Genomic DNA, 20,818 nt, shown 5'->3' with positions numbered 1-20,818 from the left:
GAAAAGGAAAAACTCTCTACTGCAATAAGCATGGCATGCACTATTACATATCTTGTGTATATATATATATCCTTCCCTCTACTTGGATAACAGAACCCCTATCTTTGGAAGGAGGCAGCGATTTGCCAATTCCCAAGGAATGTGTTATGATTGATCTAAACCAGTGGTCTTAACTAGAGGCAATTTTGTCCCCTAGGGGGCACGTGGCAATGCCCGGAGACATTTTTGGTTGTCACAATTGAAGGGGGTGGTGTTCCTGGCATTGGACGCTGCTCAACATCCTACCAGGCACACAAGACAGCCCCCTACAACCGGGAGTTATCCAGCCCCAAACGCTCCTGCTGCAGATGGGATGTCAGTAGCTAGACCAGTAAACCAATCAGCAGGACCTCAGCTGAGCAAGAATCCTAGGAGACAGCATGTGATACGGTGAGGAACAGTCTGAGGAGCCTTGAAGCGTGACCACGCTGGGCCCCCACAGCAGAGGCTGAGCCCTGGGGACAGGGTGGGGAGGAGAGGCAGCCACTGAGGGGCCAGGAGCCCCATCTCGGGAGACAAACTCAGGTCAGAGGAGGGTTTATGAGGCAAGGACCCAGGGCTAGACCAGTGGCTGCAGAGGGAGGCTGGTCCACGGCTCCAACAGGCTCTTCTTTTTTAAGAGCCTCTCACGGAGGTCTGCCCAGCGTGTCTGCTCAACCTGGCCACGGCGAGCCACAACAGGCTTCGGGCCTGACCTCTGAGAGGGGGCTGTCTGTGTTGCTTCTGGATCCAGGGTCAGGACAGGATGAGCAGAGAGCCTGCCAAAGGGAAGGCCAAAGAGAGGACCGGGATCCACTCCCAAGCATGCACTATGGCATCCGAGTCCGCCCATCTGTCTCTGCAGCACCTCCTCCCTCTGCTGCTTCTGAACTGCAGCTGGACAAATGCACGATGCACCTCTGCAACACGCCATCTCCCCGAGCTGAGCTCCCCCTGACCCACAAATATTCTCCACCCTCTTCCTTTGCTCGGTTAATTCCCACCCATCCTTCTCATCCCCGTCTCCACATCTTTTCCTTGGAGACCCCGTGAAATAAGTTGAGTCTGCTTCCTGTAGGTTCCCACAATGTGCCAGTCTTTCCCCTTGGATAAGCTCATGACACATCCCTGAAATTATTTATTTAAAATCTATCCAATCGGAGGGGAAGGAGAGCAGAGTGGTTAAGAGCAACAGCCTTCTGCATCACACAGAGGCAGTGGGGCCAGGGAGATGAGGTTAAGCAGGAAGAGGCTAGGGGGCTTTGTGAAATGTACAGAATCTCCTTGCAGGGCACTTCAAAATGCAGCCTTGAAAATTAACATGTCAGTGGGAATCCTTTGATCATTTCTCCTTTGCAGACTAGAGGGAAAGGAAAAGCACTTTGGGGTGAAGCCATTACTAAGAGGGGAAGGGGAGTCAGCCTCAGATTCCCAGGCAGGTAGCTCTGTTCCATTCCTGGCTGTGTGGCTCTGGGCAACTCACTCCACCTCTCTGATCCTCACAGTCTCCACTTGTAAAAACGGGATGACAGTAGTAATCTCATGATGTTGTCAGAGGCTTTAACGAGGCGATCTATCCAAAGCCCAGAGCCTGGCATGTAACAACCGCTCAATAAACAGTTGTTATTATATGACGGTATCTGACACCTGAAAAGACCCTGAACTTGGTTTCTACAGATCTGGGTTCAAGCTTGATTCCTAAAGATCTGGGTTCGAGCTTGATTCCACCACTCATTTCCTACTTTTTTTTTTCCTCCTCACATCACTTAACCTCTCTGACCCCTCCTCTGTCATATGATGAATGGAACATGAGTCCCAGAAAGGATAATGAAGAGGGCTGGAATCACCACCATAATAGATACAAAGGTAGCTCTATTTATTGATCTAGTCACTTTACCGTCTCCCAGGCCCTTCACAGTTTTCCAAGCCCATCCCCGACCCTATCATCTCACGCTCATTCATTCAACAAACATTCAGTGAGCACCACTATGAGTGAGCCAGGCTTCACATTCTGGGCGCCGGGGAAACACGGTTAAGGGCACAAAAATCTCAGTCCTCACGGAACGTAAATTCTTGTGCGATAGGTCTTGACTCGGGGGCGATGTTGCCCCCTTGCCCTGCCAGGGACGTTGGTCAAAGTCTGGAGAGGTTTTTTTTTTGGGTTATCACCTCCCAGGAAGGGGGGTACTACTGGCATCCAGTGGGTGCAGAGGCCAGGGATGCTGCTGAAACATCCCAGGATGCCCAGGACAGCTCCCAGCAACAAACAATCACGTGGTCCAGAATGTCAATAGCTTCGAGGCTGAGGACACCTTGTTCTTGAGGGAAGAAGCAGAGAGCAAACGAAATCAACGTGCCAATCACATGGTAGATTAGAAGATGATAAGAGCCGTGGAGGAAAAGGGCATGGGATGCCAGGAACGGGGTGGCCATGGCGAGGAGGGGCTGGATTTACTCAGAGTCACTTGTGGGGCAGCCGATGAAGCATGGGAGTCAAAGATGCCTCTGAGGCTCTTGGCCTGAGCATGTGGAAGCTTCAGTGAAGAGCCCTGCCCAACAGCCTCTTTCCAGCCATTCTCAACCCTTTCCCACCCCCACCTCCACTGTCAATTCCTCCTTCATGCTTTACACAGCAGCCCAGCCAATCTTTAGATAGAAATTTGGAGCTTTCACTTCCCTTCTCCCTTCCCTTCCCACCCAGGTTTCCCAAATGCCAGGTGATTGCCCCCCTAACTCAAAAGGTCATCCATGACCTACCCCTCCTTGGTCCTCTCCCCAACCCTACTCTTCTCTACCACCAGCCATAGTTCACCTGATTCACCTCTGAAAACAAGCCTCTAGCTCTCTTTCCCATCAGGAATACTGTCTTTCTCCCTCACCCACTCTCCAGCTCTGCCTGGCCCTACTCCTCTCGAAGGGCTAGGTTCAGATGCCACCTCCTGCAGGAAGCCTTCCTGGAAACCCTCTACTGGGATGAGAGATCTCCTTTGGAGCCCACGCCTCCTGATGCACTGGTTTGTAATTGCCTACCTCCTCCACTGGACTGAGAGCTCTACGAGGTTGGTCATCAGAAGCATCCTGCTCACATGGGCCAACCGTCCAGGTTTGCGGGGGACTGAGGGGTTCCTGGGACACTTAGATGTTAAGTGCTTAAACTGGGAAAATCCCTGGCAAACCAAAACCAGCTACTCACTCTCATCATATCCCTGATGCTTAGCAGAGTCCAGAAAAAGGTAAGCACAATCCATGTTTATTGAATGAATGGTAAGTAGGAGATTTATGAATATTTCCTAAATGAATGGATGAAGCTCATCATCAAGGGAGTTAATAACCCAAAACCATCAGCCAGGCTTCTGGAAGCATGTGGAAGACCTGATATATCCCGTGTTGAGCTCTAAAAGGGAAAGTCACTCACTCATGTCCGACTCTTTATGACTGCATGGACTTAGCCCATCCAGACTCCTCTGTCTGTGGAATTTTCCAGACAAGAGTACTGGAGTGGGTTGCCATTCCCTTCTCTAAAGGATCTTCCCAACACAGAGATTGAACCGGAGTTTCCTGCATTGCAGGTGGGATCTTGACCATCTCAGCCACCAGGGGAGCCCTCTCAAGCTCCAAGGACAAACACAAATCACGGTATTTCTGCTCTCTAGCTAAGGTTCAGGTTCAAGAGGAGGGCCCAGGACCACCCTCCTATCTGCACGGAAACGGAGGTCAGGGTGGCTGGAAAAGATCTGGGGCAGTCAGTCTGCTGACCTAGCTCTCCTGGACGGGGGGCCAGCCCCTCCCCAGGGCCGGGCACTTGGCTGCCCCACCTCGGAGCCCCGGTCCTCATTCTGAGCCCTGCCCCAGCTGTGTTATCTGACCCTCCACCCAGGACAGCTGATGCCCTGTCTTTTGGTAGCCGGCAAAACTAGAAACTTGAAAACGCTTCTCAGGTTTTGTTTTTCTCTTTCTTTCCTAGTTTCTTTCTTTTTTTTTTTCCTTCTGGGGCCATCAACCCTCACCCCATGCTTATCAAGGTCTGAGAAAAAGGGGATAATTGTGTTCTCTGGCCAGGTGGCCTCCATGCCAAAACAGAAAGCTACTGGGTTGTTTCCACACATGTAAATTTGGAGTCCTGGGGGCTTGCAGGATAGAGAGACACACCCCATGCCGCGGAGAGTAGAGAAACCTTTGCTTAAACAGGATGACAGAAATGTTCCCTGTGCGTAAACCAAGGCAGTGTGGTCTAGGCGGCACTTCCCCCCGAGAGGTAATTATCTGCGGTGGGTACAGGGGGTCTTTCCATGAGACCCGTGACCCACAGACAAAAGAAAACACAAAATGAAGATGTACAATTTGATGAGTTATTGCAAAGTGAACACACACCCAGGTAACCACTTTCCAGGGCCAGAAACAAAAGCCAGCTTCTCAAAGTCCCCTCTGTGCTCCTTCCTAATCACCTCTCCCTCCTTCCTCACCCAAGGTCGTGACCGTCCTGATGACTTCTTCCTTGCTTTACTTTATCATATTTTCACCTAAACGCTATAGCTTAGCTTCTGTTTTGAGCTTTGTGTAATTCATATTGTATAGTATATGCCCACAGGCTTCCCAGGCTGTGCAAGTGGTAAAGAATCTGCCTGCCAATGCAGGAGACGTAAGAGAAGCGAGTTTGATCCCTGGGTTGGGAAGATTCCCTGGAGGAGGGCATGGCAACCCACTCCAGTGTTCTTGCCCATGGACAGAGGAGCCTGGCAGGCTACCGTTCATAGGGGTCACAAACAGCTGGACACAACTGAGTGACTTAGCAGGCATGCACACACACCTGCCCTTTTGTGTCTGGATTTTTTTGCTGGGCATTATTTGTGGCACGAAGCTGTAGCCAGTTCATTTTCACTGCTGTGTACTACTCCGTGTTATGACGGGACCTCATTTTATTTGTCTATTCTACTATAATGGACACTTGGGTAGTTTCTGGCTTCTCATGCTTACGACTACTACATGTATAAAAAGAACATATATCCTCATTTCTATTGAGTCTATATCTCAAAGTAGAATAGCAGATTAGAGGATGTATCATGCCATGTAAGAAAATATAGCACAGCAGTTTTTCAAAGCAGTTGTACTAATTCATACTCCTACCAGTATCTGAGGGTCCTAAGGGTTCTTTTTAAGTTTCAGTTAATAACCACAACCTTTTGCTGTAAATATATGGCAGGCTTGGAGTGTGGGTGTGGGAAGAGATCTAACTGACTCCCCAATCCCCCTCAAGTGGGCAATTCTGGCAGAGGCGACACAGGTTAGTTAAATCATCACGGAGCACTGGAATCACAAACCCTGAAGGAGAGGGATGGATCTGGGAAAGCATACAGTGGGGGAGATCTGATCTGGTCCAGGGGAACTCCACAGGAATTCTCAGAAATCATGCTTCACCCAAGACCCGAAGGTGGAGGTGCAATTAACCAGGTAAAGAAGGTTGGAGGCAGAGAGGGGCCCATGCCGGGCAGAGAGCACAGCATGTGCAAAGGCCCTGAGGTTGGAAGGGAGCAACGTGAGTCTAAGGAGCTGAGAAAACAAAGGCCCAGAGAGGTCCAGAAAGTCTCCTGAGGTGACGCAGCAAGTTAGCAGCAGAGCTGGGTCTAGAGCCCATTGCTAAGGGGTCCTTGGTGCCCATGAGTTTCTGTGAATGCAGCTGGTTCCAATAGAAGGTAGCGCCCCTCTCAAGAGCCAGGGGTGCCAGATGCAGGCACGCTAGAGTTCAAGTCTGAGCTCTGGCATCCCCTACCTGTGTGACCTTGGGCAGATCCCTTCTCCTCTCAGAGCCTCAGTTTCCTCATTTGTAAATAAGGAGAATGATATAAGGCCACAAACTTCAGGGCTGCTGTGAGCCAAAAAGGTCCATATAGTCAAAGCTATCATTTTTCCAGTAGTCATGTACGAATGTAAGAGTTGGACCAGAAAGAAGGCTGAGTGCCAAAGAACTGATGCTTTCAGACTGTGGTGCTGGAGAAGACTCTTGAGAGTCCCTTGGACACAGCAAAGAGATCAAACCAGTCAATTCTAAAGAAAATCAACCCTGAATATTCATCAGAAGGACTGATGCTGCAGCTGAAGCTCCGATACATTGGCCACATGATGCAAAGAAGCCGACTCATTGGAAAAGACCCTGATGCTGGGAAAGATGACAGGAGGAGAAGGGGGCGACCGACAATGAGAGGGTTGGATGGCATCACCGACTCAACGGACATGAGTTTGAGCAAGTTCAGGGAGATGGTGAAGGACAGGGAAGCCTGATGTGCTGAAGTCCATGGGGTCACAAAGAGTGACACGACTGAGTGACTGAACAGCAACCGATGCTTGGAAAGAACCTTCCATAGAGTGGGTGTTAAACACAGACAAGAAGCATGAGCGTGTCTCTCACTTTCCCCAGGTCACCGGGGCTGGAGTTGCACAGGAGGAGCCGAGGTTGGTGAGTGGCTCCCGTGTGACCAACACCTCCTTAGGAGGCAGGAGCTCTGAGGACCCCCCTTCCAGGTCGTAGAAGAGAAAATCAAGGCTCAGAGAGGTGGAGTGATTTGCCCTCTGTCACACAGCAGGAAGTGGGATGGGAGAGCCAGGATCCAACCCTCCCTCACATGGAGGGATGGCAGCTGAATTACCTTCACAGCCTCTGCAGAGAAAGGTTTATCCCAGGAAATCAATAGAGTGAAGCAGGAAATCAGAGAGAACATTAATAATCTCAGGCAGCAAAATGAACTGCTTCTAAGCGGTCGTTTGCACTGAAGCCATCCACGGAGCCTGTTACGAATGGTGTGGCTCAGAATGAAAAGGAACTCCTGTGGGGACATCCAGGGGGATGCTGAAGGCAGGCGGCACACAACCAGATTCTAGAGCAAAGGGCTGGCTCGTCTTCCGAGGGCATCCCCAACACCAGTTCTCTGTGGTTCAGACAGAACAGGCTCCGTGTCCCCCGTGTTGGGGAGACCTGGCTTTACAACAGAGGTCCAGCTGAGCCCACAGGCATGCCTGTTTGCTCTGTCTGGTGTTTCAAAATTGCCTGAATTGGGTGACCAACATTTACAAGCAGGTAGAGGTTGTGTATAACACCTTAAAGACCATTGAGAGATGTGGGGAGACAGCTCGTGGGAGTGGGTGCTCCCTGTAGCTGGTCCCCCAGGTTTCTGGCTCATCACTGCCCCTCCTAGGGGACCTGCCTGCCCCCGGCAGCATCTGTCACCCCTCCCTGCGTCCTTTGAGTCATCACCAGCTTTTAGCTGGTGAAGCGATCCGTGAGATGTGGTTTGTTAGGGAATGATGGCTTTTGGCAACCAAAACTGGAGGGGAATTGACAGGCCCAAGACTCCCAGGGGCCAGTGGGGTGCCGAGGCTGAGTCATCTGGTCATGGGCGTCCCCCATCACCCTCAGTACTCACAGAGCCCCTCCCTGGCCTATATTATCACATGTCAATAACATGTGATATCACATGTCAATCACATGTCAACAACAGCTTAGAAGCAGTAGGAACAGCGTTTACTGTGTACACTGCATGCTGGGCTCAGCGCCAAGCACCTTGCGTGATCAATATCATTTAATCTTCACCTCACAACAACCCTCTGAGGTGACAGCAGTAGAAAGGTCATTTTAGTGTGACCAGCATTTACTTCCTTTGTCAGGTTAACTGGTCCTGATTATCCTTTGGGGACCCATCCCGCTTCTGCTATTGGTCTTTGTGATTCGGGAAACCACAAGAGCTGATTCACACCCTCCCCACCCGAGGAGGGTCCACGGTGGCCATATGACCTCAATCTGACTGAACAGTATAGTCATTTTCTCTGATTTCAGGAAACCCGGTGGGAGGAGGGCTTGGGGCTGACACTATGTAATCATGGAGTTACTGGTAGGCATTTGTGCAGAGATGAAGATAGTCAGAGCCCGCTGGAGAAGGAAAGCCCACCACTGAGGAAAAGGAGTCAAGAGATTGGGACGGGGAAAAAAAGAGACACACTGGGAGGGAGGGAGAGAGAGAAAGTGAGGGAATGTCCTGTGACGCCATCAAACTCCTGGATCAAGCCAAACCTGAAGCTAGTTGCCAGTTACATGAACCTATACCGTCCTTATTTGCCTGAGAATAAAAGAGTGTCATGATATTTAAGTTGGACTTTCTGTCAGTTACAACCAGAAGGATCCAACGAATATACATCCTATCATTATTTCCATTTTACATATGAGTAGTAAGAGTCGGACACGACTGAGCGACTTCACTTTCACTTTTCCCTTTCATGCACTGGAGAAGGAAATGGCAACCCACTCTGGTGTTCTTGCCTGGAGAATCGACTGAAGTGACTCAGCAGCAGCAGCAGCAGTGGGAAGCCAGGGCTTCCCAGGTGGCGCTAATGGTAAAGAACTCACCTTCCAATGCAGTAGACATAAGAGACCCAGGTTCAATCCCTGGGCCAGGAAGATCCCCTGGAGGAGGGCATGGCGACCCACTCCAGTATTCTTGCTTGGAGAATCCTATGGACAGAGGAGCCTGGTGGGCTACAGTCCAAGGGGTCACAGGATGCACACACACAGTTAGAAGCTAAGGGGATTGAAATAAATTACCTGAGGTCACACTGTTGTGAATTGGCAGCACTTGGATTCGAGCAACTTTTGCCTTGAACCTGAAGCTGTTAGGTCAGAACTCTTGGTCTTTTATCCAGAGAAGGCAATGGCACCCCACTCCAGTACTCTTGCCTGGAAAATCCCATGGACGGAGGAGCCTGGTAGGCTGCAGTCCATGGGGTCGCTAAGAGTCGGACACGACGGAGCGACTTCACTTTCCCTTTTCACTTTCATGCATTGGAGAAGGAAATGGCAACCCACTCCAGTGTTCTTGCCTGGAGAATCCCAGGGAAGGGGGAGCCTGGTGGGCTGCCGTCTATGGGGTCGCACAGAGTCGGACACGACTGAAGCGACTCAGCAGCAGCAGCAGCTCAGTCTTTTATAGGGCTGTCTCTCAATCTCTCTCTCTCTAGGGGCCAAGAGTTGGGAGTTTTAGAAGCATCCTATGTTTGGAGCTGCTGGTACACTCTGGTGATTTGGGGGAGGCCAGGAAGGGCTGAGGAGAGGCTGCATCAAAATGAAACATGTAATTATTATTTAAATCAGTTCAGATACAGAAGGAGAAAAGTCAGAGCTTTCTGTGGCATTTCCCCCCCATGCCGTTTTTAATTCTATCTTATCAGAACACAGCTGGGATTTGTTTTTCAAAAGGAAAAACTCCTTTAATTAAAAAAAAAAAATTTCTCTGATAAAAGTGAAAATAGCCCACAGGCCGTCAGGTGACAATGGAAGGGAGACAGGGCGTTTTAGCAACTTAAAGCAGATTAAAAAACTAATTTGTTGACTCTCTTTTGCCAAGCCTACCTCTCCCCTGGAAAGCTGTGTGTTTTGCATAATGAAGCTGAAATCCTGAAATCACTGAAGTCCGCCCAGCTCCCTCTTTGTAGGCATTTCAATGGGCTCCCACCTCACGTGGGGGTGCAGTTTCTTCTTATTGCTCTGGTCGGGGTTTAATAGAATCATTCACTCCCTGTACTTAAAATCTGTCCAAGGCCTCCCACTGCTGGAAGGATAAAGAGCAAAGCACTCGAGGGGCTGGCGAGGCCCTGAGGATTGTCCACTGGCTGTGTGCCAGCTCTTCCCTGGTCTGGAAATGTGTCCGTGTCTTTGATTCATGCCACTCTCCTCACCTCAGGGCCTTTGCACATGCTGCTTCTGCTATCTTCCCAGCCTTTTTCACCTGCTCAATCCTCTTCATCCTTCAGAGCCGGGCTGTTTTTTTCTCTCTCTCAAGGAATTCTTCATTTCAGAGGCCCTAAATTCTGGCAGTTACTTCAAGTTGTAATTATATGCAGGTTGGGGTCTTGTTTTTCTCCTCACTTTCGCCACAGGGTCTGGCATACAGTAGGTGCTCAATAAAAATCTGTTGATTAGACCAGTGGGTGAACCTTGATGAAAGGGAGTGCATGGTGCCAGTGTGCCATGGGTTCCTCAACACCTCAGGTCTTCCCTTTGCTGTGTGCAAAGCCCCAGTCCACATTCTCCCAGCGTGTTTTCACACTCTCCTTGCACACCCACTTTTGGGTGTGCATAGTTCTCTGAGGGTGAGACCATGTTGTATGCGGAAGAGAACATGGCCTCTAGGGTCAGATCTTAGTTCCAATCTTAGCCTCTCCAGACTTTAGAAAAAAAATTTTTTTTTAATTTATTTATTCAATTTTGGCTGCACTGGGTCTTCATTGCTATGCACAGGCTTTCTCTAGTCTCGGGGCATAGGCTTCTCCTTGCAGTGGCTTCTCCTCTTGTGAAGCATGGGCTTTAGAGTGCATGGACTCAGTAGCTGTGGCCCACGGGCTTAACTGCCCTGCAGCATGAGGAATCTTTCCAGACCAGGGACTGAACCCGTGTCCCCTGCATTGGCAGGTGGATTCCTATCCATTGGACCCCAGGGAAGTCCTCTCTAGACTTTTAACTTACTTATTTACTTTGTTTTCATCCTGCCAAAATCTATTGTTGTTGCTGTTCAGTTGCTCAGTCGTGTCTGACTCTTCGCCACCCCATAGCCTGCAGCACGCCAGGCTCCCCTGTCCTTCACTGTCTCCCGGAGTTTGCTCAGACTCATATCCATTAAGTCGGTGATGTCATACACAACATAAAATTTCCTACATTAACCACTTTTAAGTGTACAGTTCAGTGGTGTTAAGTGCGTTCACAGCGTCGTGCGACCGTCACCAACATCCATCTCTAGAACAGTCATGTTCCCAAATGGAAACTCGATCCCATTGAACACCAACTCCCCATTTCTCCCTGCAACCTGCCCCCGGAGACCACCATTCTACTTCCTGTCTCTCTGAACCCGACTACTTTAAGAAAGTCAAAGTGGAACGATACAGTGTTTGTCCTGTTGCGTCGGGCTTATTTCACAGTGTGAACATCTTTGAGTTCATCCTTGTTGTAGTGTGTGTTAGAATTTAGCTCCTCTTTAAGGCTAAATAATCTCCCACGGCATGGATGGAGCACACTTTATCCCATGTCGACGGACACTTGGGTTGCTTCCACTTGTCCGCCATTGTGAATAAAGATACTGTGAACATGCCTATACGCCTTACCTGAGAAAGAGGGTAAAAGAGCATTTTCCTTGGAGGGATGTTGTGAGGATCAATGAGTGAAAACACAAAAAGAGCAGGGCACATTTCCTGGCACATCAAGCGCCCGTGTTGATCAGGGGCCAGTGGGCAACAGACGGCTCACCCCAGTGGGGTGACCAAGGGCAGTTACGATGGCGGGCAGAGTGTAGAGAAGCCACGAGGGGTGGGAAGTGCAGCACCCAGGGCCTGGCCGCAGAGGAGGACCATGCCCACCCCCAGACCAGAAGGGGTAGGGGAGGAGGGTTCCTCGATGCAGAGGACCCCGACAGGGGCTGTTAGAAGACACCACCTCCATCACCTGCTGTGTTTTCCTCACTGAACTCATCACTATTTAAATTTAAGCTGTTCAGTTATTTATTTATGCATTTCTGTTCTGATTCCGATTCCTGAATCACCCCCAGGACAGCAGGGCCTCTGTCTGTTTGCTCAACACTTCATCTTCAGGACCTAGATAGACCTAGGTACATGGTCGATGCCCAGGAAATACTCAAGCCTGGTGCACCTAAGCACTCAATAAATATGTGTTGAATCAATGAATGTGGAATGATTCATTTGTTTTTTTTCCACCGTGGTAGCCAAATAAAGAAAAAGAAGTGAAAATGTTAGTTGCTCAGTTGTGGCTGACTCTTTGACCCCATGGACTGTAGCCTATCAGGTTCCTCTGTCCATGGGATTCTCCAGGCAAGAATGCTGGAGTGGGTTGCCATGCTCTCTGGGTCAGGATCTTCCTGAGTCAGGGATCAAATCATGCAGATTCTTTACCATCTGAGCCATCAGGGAAGCCTGGTAGCCAAATAACTACTCTCCAAAGATATCCATGCCCTAATTCCTTGAACCTATGGTGATGTTACCCTACATAGCAAAAAGGGCTTTGCAGATACGAGTAAGTTAAAGATCTTGAGATGGGGAGATTATCTTGGATTATCTGAGGGGGCCCAGTGCCATCTAATAAGGTGGTGGCAGTGGTTTAGCTGCTAAGTCGTGTCCGACTCTTGTGACCCCATGGACTGTAGCCTGCCAGGCTCCTCTGTCCATGGGATTTTCCAGGCAAGAACACTGGAGTGGATTGCCATTTCCTTCTCCAGGGGAACTTCCTGACCCAGGACTCGAACCCAGGTCTCCTGCATTGCAGGCAGATTCTTTATCGACTGAGCTATGAGAGAAGCCCATCTAATAAGGGAGGCAGGGAATTCAGAAGTCAGAGATGGAGATATGACCGTGGAGGCAGAGGTCAGAGCGACGTGGGGCTACCAGCCTCGGAATGTGGGCAGCCTCCAGGCCATAGAAAAGGCATGGAAATGTTCCTCCCCTTGAGAGTCCAGTAGGAACGGAGCCCTGCTGACCCATTCTAGACTTCTAATCTCTAGCAATGAGAATAAGTTCACACTGTTTTAAGTGCCTGTACTTGTGGTCACTTGTCACAGCAGCAGTAAGAGACGAATACGCCCACATGTGAAGCAGCGTGGGATCTGAGGCCCCTGTCACAGGTCAGGGTGCAGAAGGCCCAGCTCCTGACCTCAGCTCTGTCACCAACCTGTGCCACCTCAGCCAAAGCCCCCTTTCACAATGCCCAGGGCTGACGGGCTGAGCTTACGTAGTAAATACTCATAACACCTCTGGGAGGAGGCGCTGTCACTATCATCGCCATATTACAGACGAGCAAACCGAGGCACGTGCCTTCCTTATGGTATTTCCTAAGTCCGTGGGGTCGCACAGAGTCGGACAAGACTGAGCGGCTTCACTTTCACTTTTCACTTTCATGCACTGGAGAAGGAAATGGCAACCCACTCCGGTGTTCTTGCCTGGAGAATCCCAGGGATGGGGGAGCCTGATGGACTGCCGTCTATGGGGTCACACAGTCGGACACGACTGAAGCGACTTAGCAGCAGCAGCAGCAGCAGCAAGGTGGTAAACTGAAGCTTCTGTCCTCAACCCAAGACTCAAGGAATGTGGGGCTCAGATAGTAATCGGGAAGCTGGGCTGGACTCCAGTCTAATCTGCCTCCAGAACCAGGGCCTCCTGCTTCCTCCCCAAACTGTAAGGTCCTCAAGGACAGGATTGGGGTCTGCCACTTCTGTATCTTCAAGGCCCGGGACAAAGTATGACTCTTAGAAGACTCGGAGCAAATGCTGAGCATCAGCAAATCCTGACATTCGATACAGAACGAATACGTGAATGAGAGATTGAACAAATCTCCCCTCAACCAAAGAGACGCTTCTCATGTCTGTGATCTAATTCATTCCTGCCTACCTGACCTCCAGGTGAGCCAACTGGAAGGTCAAGTATGTGCTTGCTTCCCAAGAATGGCAAGCATGCCTGCTAGCATTGGGGAGGCAAGACGACGTCGTGGTTAAAGGCATGGTCTCTGACATCTGGTGATCTGAGTGCAAATTCCAGCGATGCCTCTCCTGAGTTGTCAAATCATCTCTCTGAGCCTCACAGGTTATAACAGAAGTCATAACAGAAATATCTCAGAGAGTAGTTGTATGAAACCTCTGGCATGGTATCTGGTATCTGGTAAGTACTCCATAAGCATTAGCTGTTATTATTATTATTAACACTGCTGATGTTGGGATGAGCAGAGATCCAGGTAGGAATGGGGTATCCATGGTGAGAAGTACATGGTGCATCTCTGAATGAGTACCAGGGGTCCCACAGGAGCAGGAAATACAGAGCACTGGTAACTGCATCAGTTAGCTACAATCACAATAATGGTGTGTAATGAACAACCACAAAGCCCCAGTAATATAAGGATTTAATTAGTTGATCTGTTAGTGGCCAACTGGAGCATGGCTGAGCTAGACTCTTAACTGAGGTTTGGGCTAAGGGTAGTTCAACATGTGTTCATTCTGGGGCCAGGCTAGGGGGAGGAGGGCAGCTACCTTGGTGGAGCCCTTCTCCCAGCCATGGCAGAAACATGTAAGGCCCCTGGACATCTAAGCTTGGAAAGGACACTCTATCACTTCGGGCCAGAGGAAGACACAAGGCCAAACTGAAAGTGAAAGATGAGAAGCACAGACCCTGCCTGCCTCTTGAGTGGGAAGAACAGCCACATCTCATGGCTAAGAGCATGGATACAGGGATGGGGGAGGAATTGGGGCCAGGGATGTGTTTTCCCCAACAACCAAACACTAGGCAAACCTCAGAAAGGGTTCTCACACTGCCCCGGCCTGCTCGCCTCACCAGCTTCTGCAGCCCCTGCGACATCAACTCCTGGTCAAAATCTGGAAGACCCCAGCAGCAACATTGGCAGTCTGTGGGGACCCCCATCCTCACCTTCCCAACATCTGGACCTGCTCCAGGGAGCCATTAATCTCGGGCAATTTCTTTTCTCACTTGATTTGTTTATTTAAGGAAAACAAGTTGCTCTTAATTAGGAACACTGCTGTTGAAATGTTCAGTGCATCCTAGGCTGCCTATGTTCAGACCTTCTGCCTAAAATTATACCTGTGCTCTGAACATCTGCGAGTCTGTTCAGTGACTGGCCTAAGTACAGGCCTCTGGTGGGGGGAGACATGGGTTGTCCTGGGGGCTGAGGGAGCTGGGGGGCAGAGGAAGACACAGCTTCAGAGCAAAGGCGCCTGAGAAAATGAACATCCGACACCCCAACACTCTGCTCAGAGCTGGCGCCACCGATCGCTGAATCAACACTCGGCAGGCACACATGCGAGCACAGTGCAGACGTGCAGAGCACACGGAAGAGCAGCGTTTAAAGGTTCAGAGATGCGTTCTGTCTGGACGCTCTCAGCAGTGTTTACAGCCACCCCCCCGCCCAGCACCTTATCAGCCCTGCGGACACCGAGTCACACCTGCACAGACGCATGTGTTCAGAAACACACATATACACACGCGACACACACAGAAGTTGCTTTGCCCCACAGACAGGCAAGCACACGAAACACACATCATACACCCAGGGACATGTGAAAAGATACAAGGCCCCACTCTAGGTACACACATTTGGGAACTCACGCACACACAGGAGCCATGCACAAACGTCACACCGCAACATCCAGAAGCACATTCGGAGACACCTCACGTGCACACCGAGACACACTCGAATGGACACAGTGACCAACAAGCCCAATAGCAACACTAAGAAACACATACATATACACAGAGACACAGCCAAGCGTACTGTGCTTCACAGGTGCACACACTCAGAAACACATGTGTACACACACAGATGACTAAGTTTACACTGCAAAGCACACAGGTGCACATCCATAGAAACACACACGTACATAGAGACATAGTCAAGTGCACCCTCTCTCACTCACAGACACACGTGTTCAGAACCCCACACGCACACATAGAGACACTCACAGAGGCTGCATCACAGCAAACAGGCACACAGAGGACGAGAAGCGTGCAGGGCTGTACACACACATGCACACAGAGGCACAAAGACACCGTGAAAAGCACGGGGATAGACACAGCCGTAAGCTTACACTCGTATCACTGCACACAGGTGCGCACGTGCACACACGCAGTGCTCACAGATGCCCACACAGACAACATGTACATGTGCCCTGGCCACCCCACACAGCCCCTCAAACAGAGACTGGCATACAGACCCTCGCGACACATGTGTGCACCTGACCACACACACAACTGCTTAACACTCACAATTGCTTATGCATACCCACACTCACACTGCCTCACTCAGGCACGTGCACACACACATATGCCTAAGTCCGTGGACAGGCAATCTCATGAGTACACACTAATACTGACACTAGTCTCACATGTGCCCACACACGCTTCAGGGTTTTACGTAACTCTACTCACACGAGCACACGTACGCATACTACATGAGAACGTATGCACAGGCACATGTTCACACACAGGTGTCTGCACAGACACACACGTCCTATTCCGCCAGGAAAGCAAACTGTTCATTTTCTGAATCCTGAAAGTCGAGCCCGTAGATAAGAGCTAACACATGGTGGAGCTGCTCCCACTCCAGGCCAGGCTGCATGCCTGTTAACTCACTCCGTGTTGGCCAAGATGAGGTCTGTCTTCCCCATGGAGGTTTTAGCATGGACCCAGGGCTTCCCTGGTGGCTCAGCCTGCAATGCGGGAGACCTGGGTTTGACCCCTAGGTTGGGAAGATCCTCTGGAGGAAGGCACGGCAACCCATTCCAGTATACTTGCCTGGAGAATCCCCATGGACAGAGAAGCCTGGAGGGCTACAGTCCAGGGGGTCACAAAGAGTCGGACACGAATGAGCGACTAAGCACAGCACAGGGGTTACCTCGTACAGGGAGGGATGTAGATATCCCAAGCCTCGGAACCATCCAGAAAGAAATAAGACTGACTAATTGACAGCCTTCCTCCACAATCTCAGCCACCTGCCCACACACACACACGCAAGACACTTTCCCGGCGTGGCTGTTCCTGCAGGGAACAGCAGCCTCGCCTGATCAGACAGCCTAAGCAGATGGAGGGCTGCCCAGACATACTGAACTTCTCTGCCCTGGATCCCTCCACAGCTGCAAAGTTGAAGCCATGGAGACAGCTTACCTCTACCTCCTGTTGTCATGGCGACGCAGCAGCTGGATGCATCCAGCGCTCCCAGACCGCCTGGGGCTCCCCACTAGGAGCTGCTGGTCCAGAAGTGCTTTTATGAGGAAGGAGCAGGTAGCGGGGTCGGGGCGGGGGAGGGAACTGCAGGTGTCAGATGATCCGAGAGAACAAGGGCCGGGTCCCCAGCCAAGGATCAGGCACCTGGTGCTCAGGGCCAGCCTCCCTGGGGACAACAGCACCCAGATGCCTGTGCGCAAGACTCAAAACAGACAGCCTTGCTGCTGCATTCGTGCAGCCCCAGTCTCACCAGGCGCACCAAGCACTTCCCACGCACCGTCTCAGTTATCAGCTCCTCATTGTACTGTGGAGGGACCGAGGTTCAGAAGGCGAAGTGATTGGTCAGACTCAGACGTGTCTCAGTCCCAGACCATTCACACACTGTGTTACACCACCTCCTGGGATTTGGAGGATTTCATCTCTGACAGTCACTCAGGGCTGTAAGAATGTCTGGACCTCTGAGGATACAGGAAATCTCTTCCTTTTTACAGAAGCAGCAACTGGAGCTCAGAGAGGTTGAGTGATTTGCCCAAACTCACATAGCAAACTGATGGCCGACTTGACGTTCAACCTCTTGACCCGAAGACGGGGTTTCCCCAGGACATTAAATACCAGCCTCTGACACCCTCGAAGCATTCCTGGGTCCTGGCAGCCTAGAGAAGCAGCTCGTAGCCTGCCTGGCCCCAGGTCAGAATCCCAAGCACTGGCGGGAGGTCCTCAGACTCCCACCTCATGCCTCAAGCACTGTCCAGGAACCACGTAGCAATGTTGTTTCCTAGAGGCAGACACCAGGTCTGACCACAGGGCCAGGGGAATACATCTGTTAGGTCAGGAACAGAAGCACCTCCACTGCCTGCCTCATGGACCAACTAGTTCATGGAGATGACCCCGGCCCTAGGCTGGAACCCTAGGAAGTGAAGCAAGACTTCATCTCGGGGCTGTGACAACAGGGATGGCTCCAAAAATGACCCCTGGAGACCAGGTGGCCTCTTTGGAGCATGTTTTTCCTTAAGAGGAAAAAAACGATCTGGCCAGACTCATGAGCTACGTGCTGGGCTCTGCAGAGCCTCAAGGGCCTGGGGTGTGACAGACCACCCACAGCCTCAGAGTTGAGGATGATAGTGCCAGGAGTCCCCATCCAAATGTCCATTCCAACCTCTTTTCTGCTGAAGTTTGCACCTCGCCAGGCTCCAATCTGAATGGTCTCATTGAGCAGCTCAGGAAACTTCTCCCAAATTTTTAGCTCATCTAAGGAGCTGCAAGGGATCGGAGCTGATCCCCACTGTTTCTAGCGTCTGCCAGCGAGGTGATTCGGCTCCGGCGATGACGCTTGGGGCTGCTGGAAGGGCTTGGATGGGGGCGATCTGTCTGGACGGGTCCCCCTGATTCCCTCTACACATACATATACACACACATATGCACGCACGCACCAGAATGGACATAAGCAAGACCGCAAAGCACTCTACACAGAATTCATCACCCAGGCAGTCCTGGCTTCTTCTCCAGATGATGGGGAATCTCGTTTACCAGAGTATTACCCCCACAAGGACCCTGTAAAGTCAACTTGAAAATAGGTCCAGCTCCTTCTCCCTCAGAACTCTAACTGGCCAAGAAGGGGGTGATTCATGAGTCAAATGAAAGGGGCCCACTGCCTTCCCCGGCCCAGGTCAGCTGAGAAGCCCTGCACGTCCTATCTCAGGAACCCGAGGGGATGCCTGGAGGAAGGACGCAGGATAAGCCGGCACGTCCAACCCTCTGAGGGAGGAGAGAAAGTTTGTCATCCACCCAGAGCCGGCTGTCACCACTCGGGGTTCTTTACTCACCTGGCTCTGGACACTGAACCCCAGGCTCCAGGCAGCATCTGGAATCGGCAGCCCAGCTGGGCGACAGATATCCTTTGCAGCAGCTCTATGCCCTCTCCCTAAGGCCCCCCTGCTAGCAGGACCAGGCCCCTTAGCCCTTACCTGAGGGTCTCAGTCACTTGCAAACTCTGCCAACGGAGCCCAGCCAGCGCCCGGGGTCTCTCTCTCTGCGACTCCCGCGTCCCGCTTGGCGCACCCGCTCTGTGGGTGCCTTCCCAGCTGCCAGCTGCTGCAGTGGCATCCAGGAAAGGGAGACTGGATTTTCTTTCTCGCCGCCTAGTCTCCTCCCGGCGGCCCGGGGGGCTATTTCTCCGGGTCTGGTGCAAGGGGCATCCTCCGCGCCTCCAGCGGGAAAGTGGAAGAGTGTGCGTCCTGGATTGCAGCAGCGGCGACAGCGGTGGCCGGGGACGAGGAGGCGGTGGCGACGCCAGCCGGTGAGCCGGGGAGGCGGGCGGAGGCGAGAGGAAGTGCAAACCGGGCTCCTGCGAGCCTAGCGCTCGGGCGGGCTGGCGGGCGGGCGGCACTGCGGGTGCCCCGCGCCAAGGCGAGGCCCCGCGCAGGCACTCGCCCGGGGATGCCCGGGCCCGCTGCGCGCTGGGCGCGGGCTGCGGCTGGGCGCGGGCTGCGGCTGGGCGCGGGGCTCCGGCCGCCTCGCCTCCCTCTCTCTCTCTGCCTCCCTTCCTGCCTCGCTCGCTCCCCCGGACTTCACGTCTCTGGAGCCCGAGCTCCCAGCGCCGCCGCCGCCGCCAGCACGCCTCAGCCCGGCGCGCTCCTCGCGCGGAGCCACGGCACTGCCTACCGCTTAACTCCTTGCATGCCACCTGGCCCTCCCGCAGCCTCCCGGGGAGCTGGGCAGACCCGGTGCCAGGCCTGCTGCGGCTCTGGGGAAGGGCCTCAGCCTCTAAGCCTCAGTTTCCCCATCCGTAAAATGGGCTCGAAAGACGCACGTCCTAGAATTGTCCGGAGAATTAACTGAGACGATTGTGGGACGTGCCAAGATCCCTGGCATTGCGTAAGCACTGATAAATGGCAGCGGATTTGTTGTTGCTGCTGCTGGTTTTGTTCAGGAGGCTTGCCACGGTGCCTCATTAATGGTAACCCCCCAATAAAGGGCACTCGGGTTTTGGGGGAGTGGGGGAGGGTGTTTAGTTTGTTGTTTTACAAGCTACACAGGCAGTAAATTTAAGCTGTGTGACCTCTGTCTGATCACTCACCCTCTCTGAGCCTGTTTCAGAATTTCCCTTCGGAGCTCTGTAACCTTGGACAAGTTTCCACCCTGAATCCCTGTCCTCCTCTGTAAAGTGAGATGGTAGGTAATGGCCACCGTCAAAGGATCTCCATTGAAACTCTGGGAAAGGAGCCCACCTAAAGGAAGGGTCACTGCTGGGTGAGTGCCTCCTAAGTGCCAGAAACATGGCTGTGTACATTCGCACATATCAAGCCCTTGAAAACAAGCCTCGAAGGCTGCTAGTTCCATTTTCATTTTTCAGATGAGAGAACTGGGGCCAACAGAGGTTAAGAGACTCAGCTAGCTTAGCACAGCTAGAAAGGAGCAGAGCTGGGATTGATACTCTGGAATTTCTGACTCCAAAACCATTGTCTGTTTAAGCTTGGAACTCAAGGAGAGGCTTTAACGTGGCCCTTTGCAGACTCTTCTTCATTTAAACTAACAAGAAGAATTCATACCTGCATCTTCTTTATCAGAGCAATCATTTTCCCAACTATAAAATTAATTCTCATCTAATGTACATAATTCAGAAAATAGTAAATAAAAAGAAGAAGAGCAAATCAACTCCATTCTTATCACCCAGAGATGATGATTTTTAACATCTTGGTGTAGTTCCTTCCAGTCTTTTCTCTATACCTATATATAAAAGCATGTAGAATCATCCATTCTGTATCAGGAGATGGGTAGGGCTTGGCAAATGCAGCTCATAAATCCTTTGTGAAGGCTGAGCCCCCAGTTTCACAAGAGAAAAAGACATATAAATGCTCAATCAATGGCAGCTGCTACTTTTTATTAGAAAGAAGTGATCTGAATAATACTAACACCAATTGCTGAGAATTGCTGAGTCCTTACTAAGCAATAGGCACCATTTCTGTTAATTCTTTACAAACACTTTAAGGGATACATCTTGGAGTTGGTTCATTTAAAGATGAAAGACTGGAAAGATGGT

General features: G+C 51.3%; 1 protein-coding gene across 5 annotated transcripts in view; it reads right to left on the bottom strand.

Annotated features, from left to right (window-relative positions):
• The window catches only part of WSCD2 (WSC domain containing 2), a 115,491-nt gene extending 95,898 nt beyond the window's left edge, over positions 1 to 19,593 (bottom strand). For 4 of the 5 annotated variants that reach the window (XM_070385956.1, XM_070385955.1, XM_070385957.1 and 1 more), the window contains exon 1: positions 18,744 to 19,593. The gene's annotated coding sequence lies outside the window, so the exon portion shown is untranslated. Of the gene's footprint in view, positions 1 to 16,719; positions 17,234 to 18,743 lie in introns of those variants that run through there. The other variant, XM_070385958.1, reaches the window with a different exon arrangement.
• Positions 19,594 to 20,818: the final 1,225 nt, after the last annotated feature.

Source organism: Bos mutus, chromosome 17, assembly GCF_027580195.1.
Source record: "Bos mutus isolate GX-2022 chromosome 17, NWIPB_WYAK_1.1, whole genome shotgun sequence".
Lineage (NCBI taxonomy): Eukaryota > Metazoa > Chordata > Mammalia > Artiodactyla > Bovidae > Bos > Bos mutus.
Note: the sequence above shows the minus strand (reverse complement) of the source record. Positions and strands in the feature narration are given on the sequence as shown.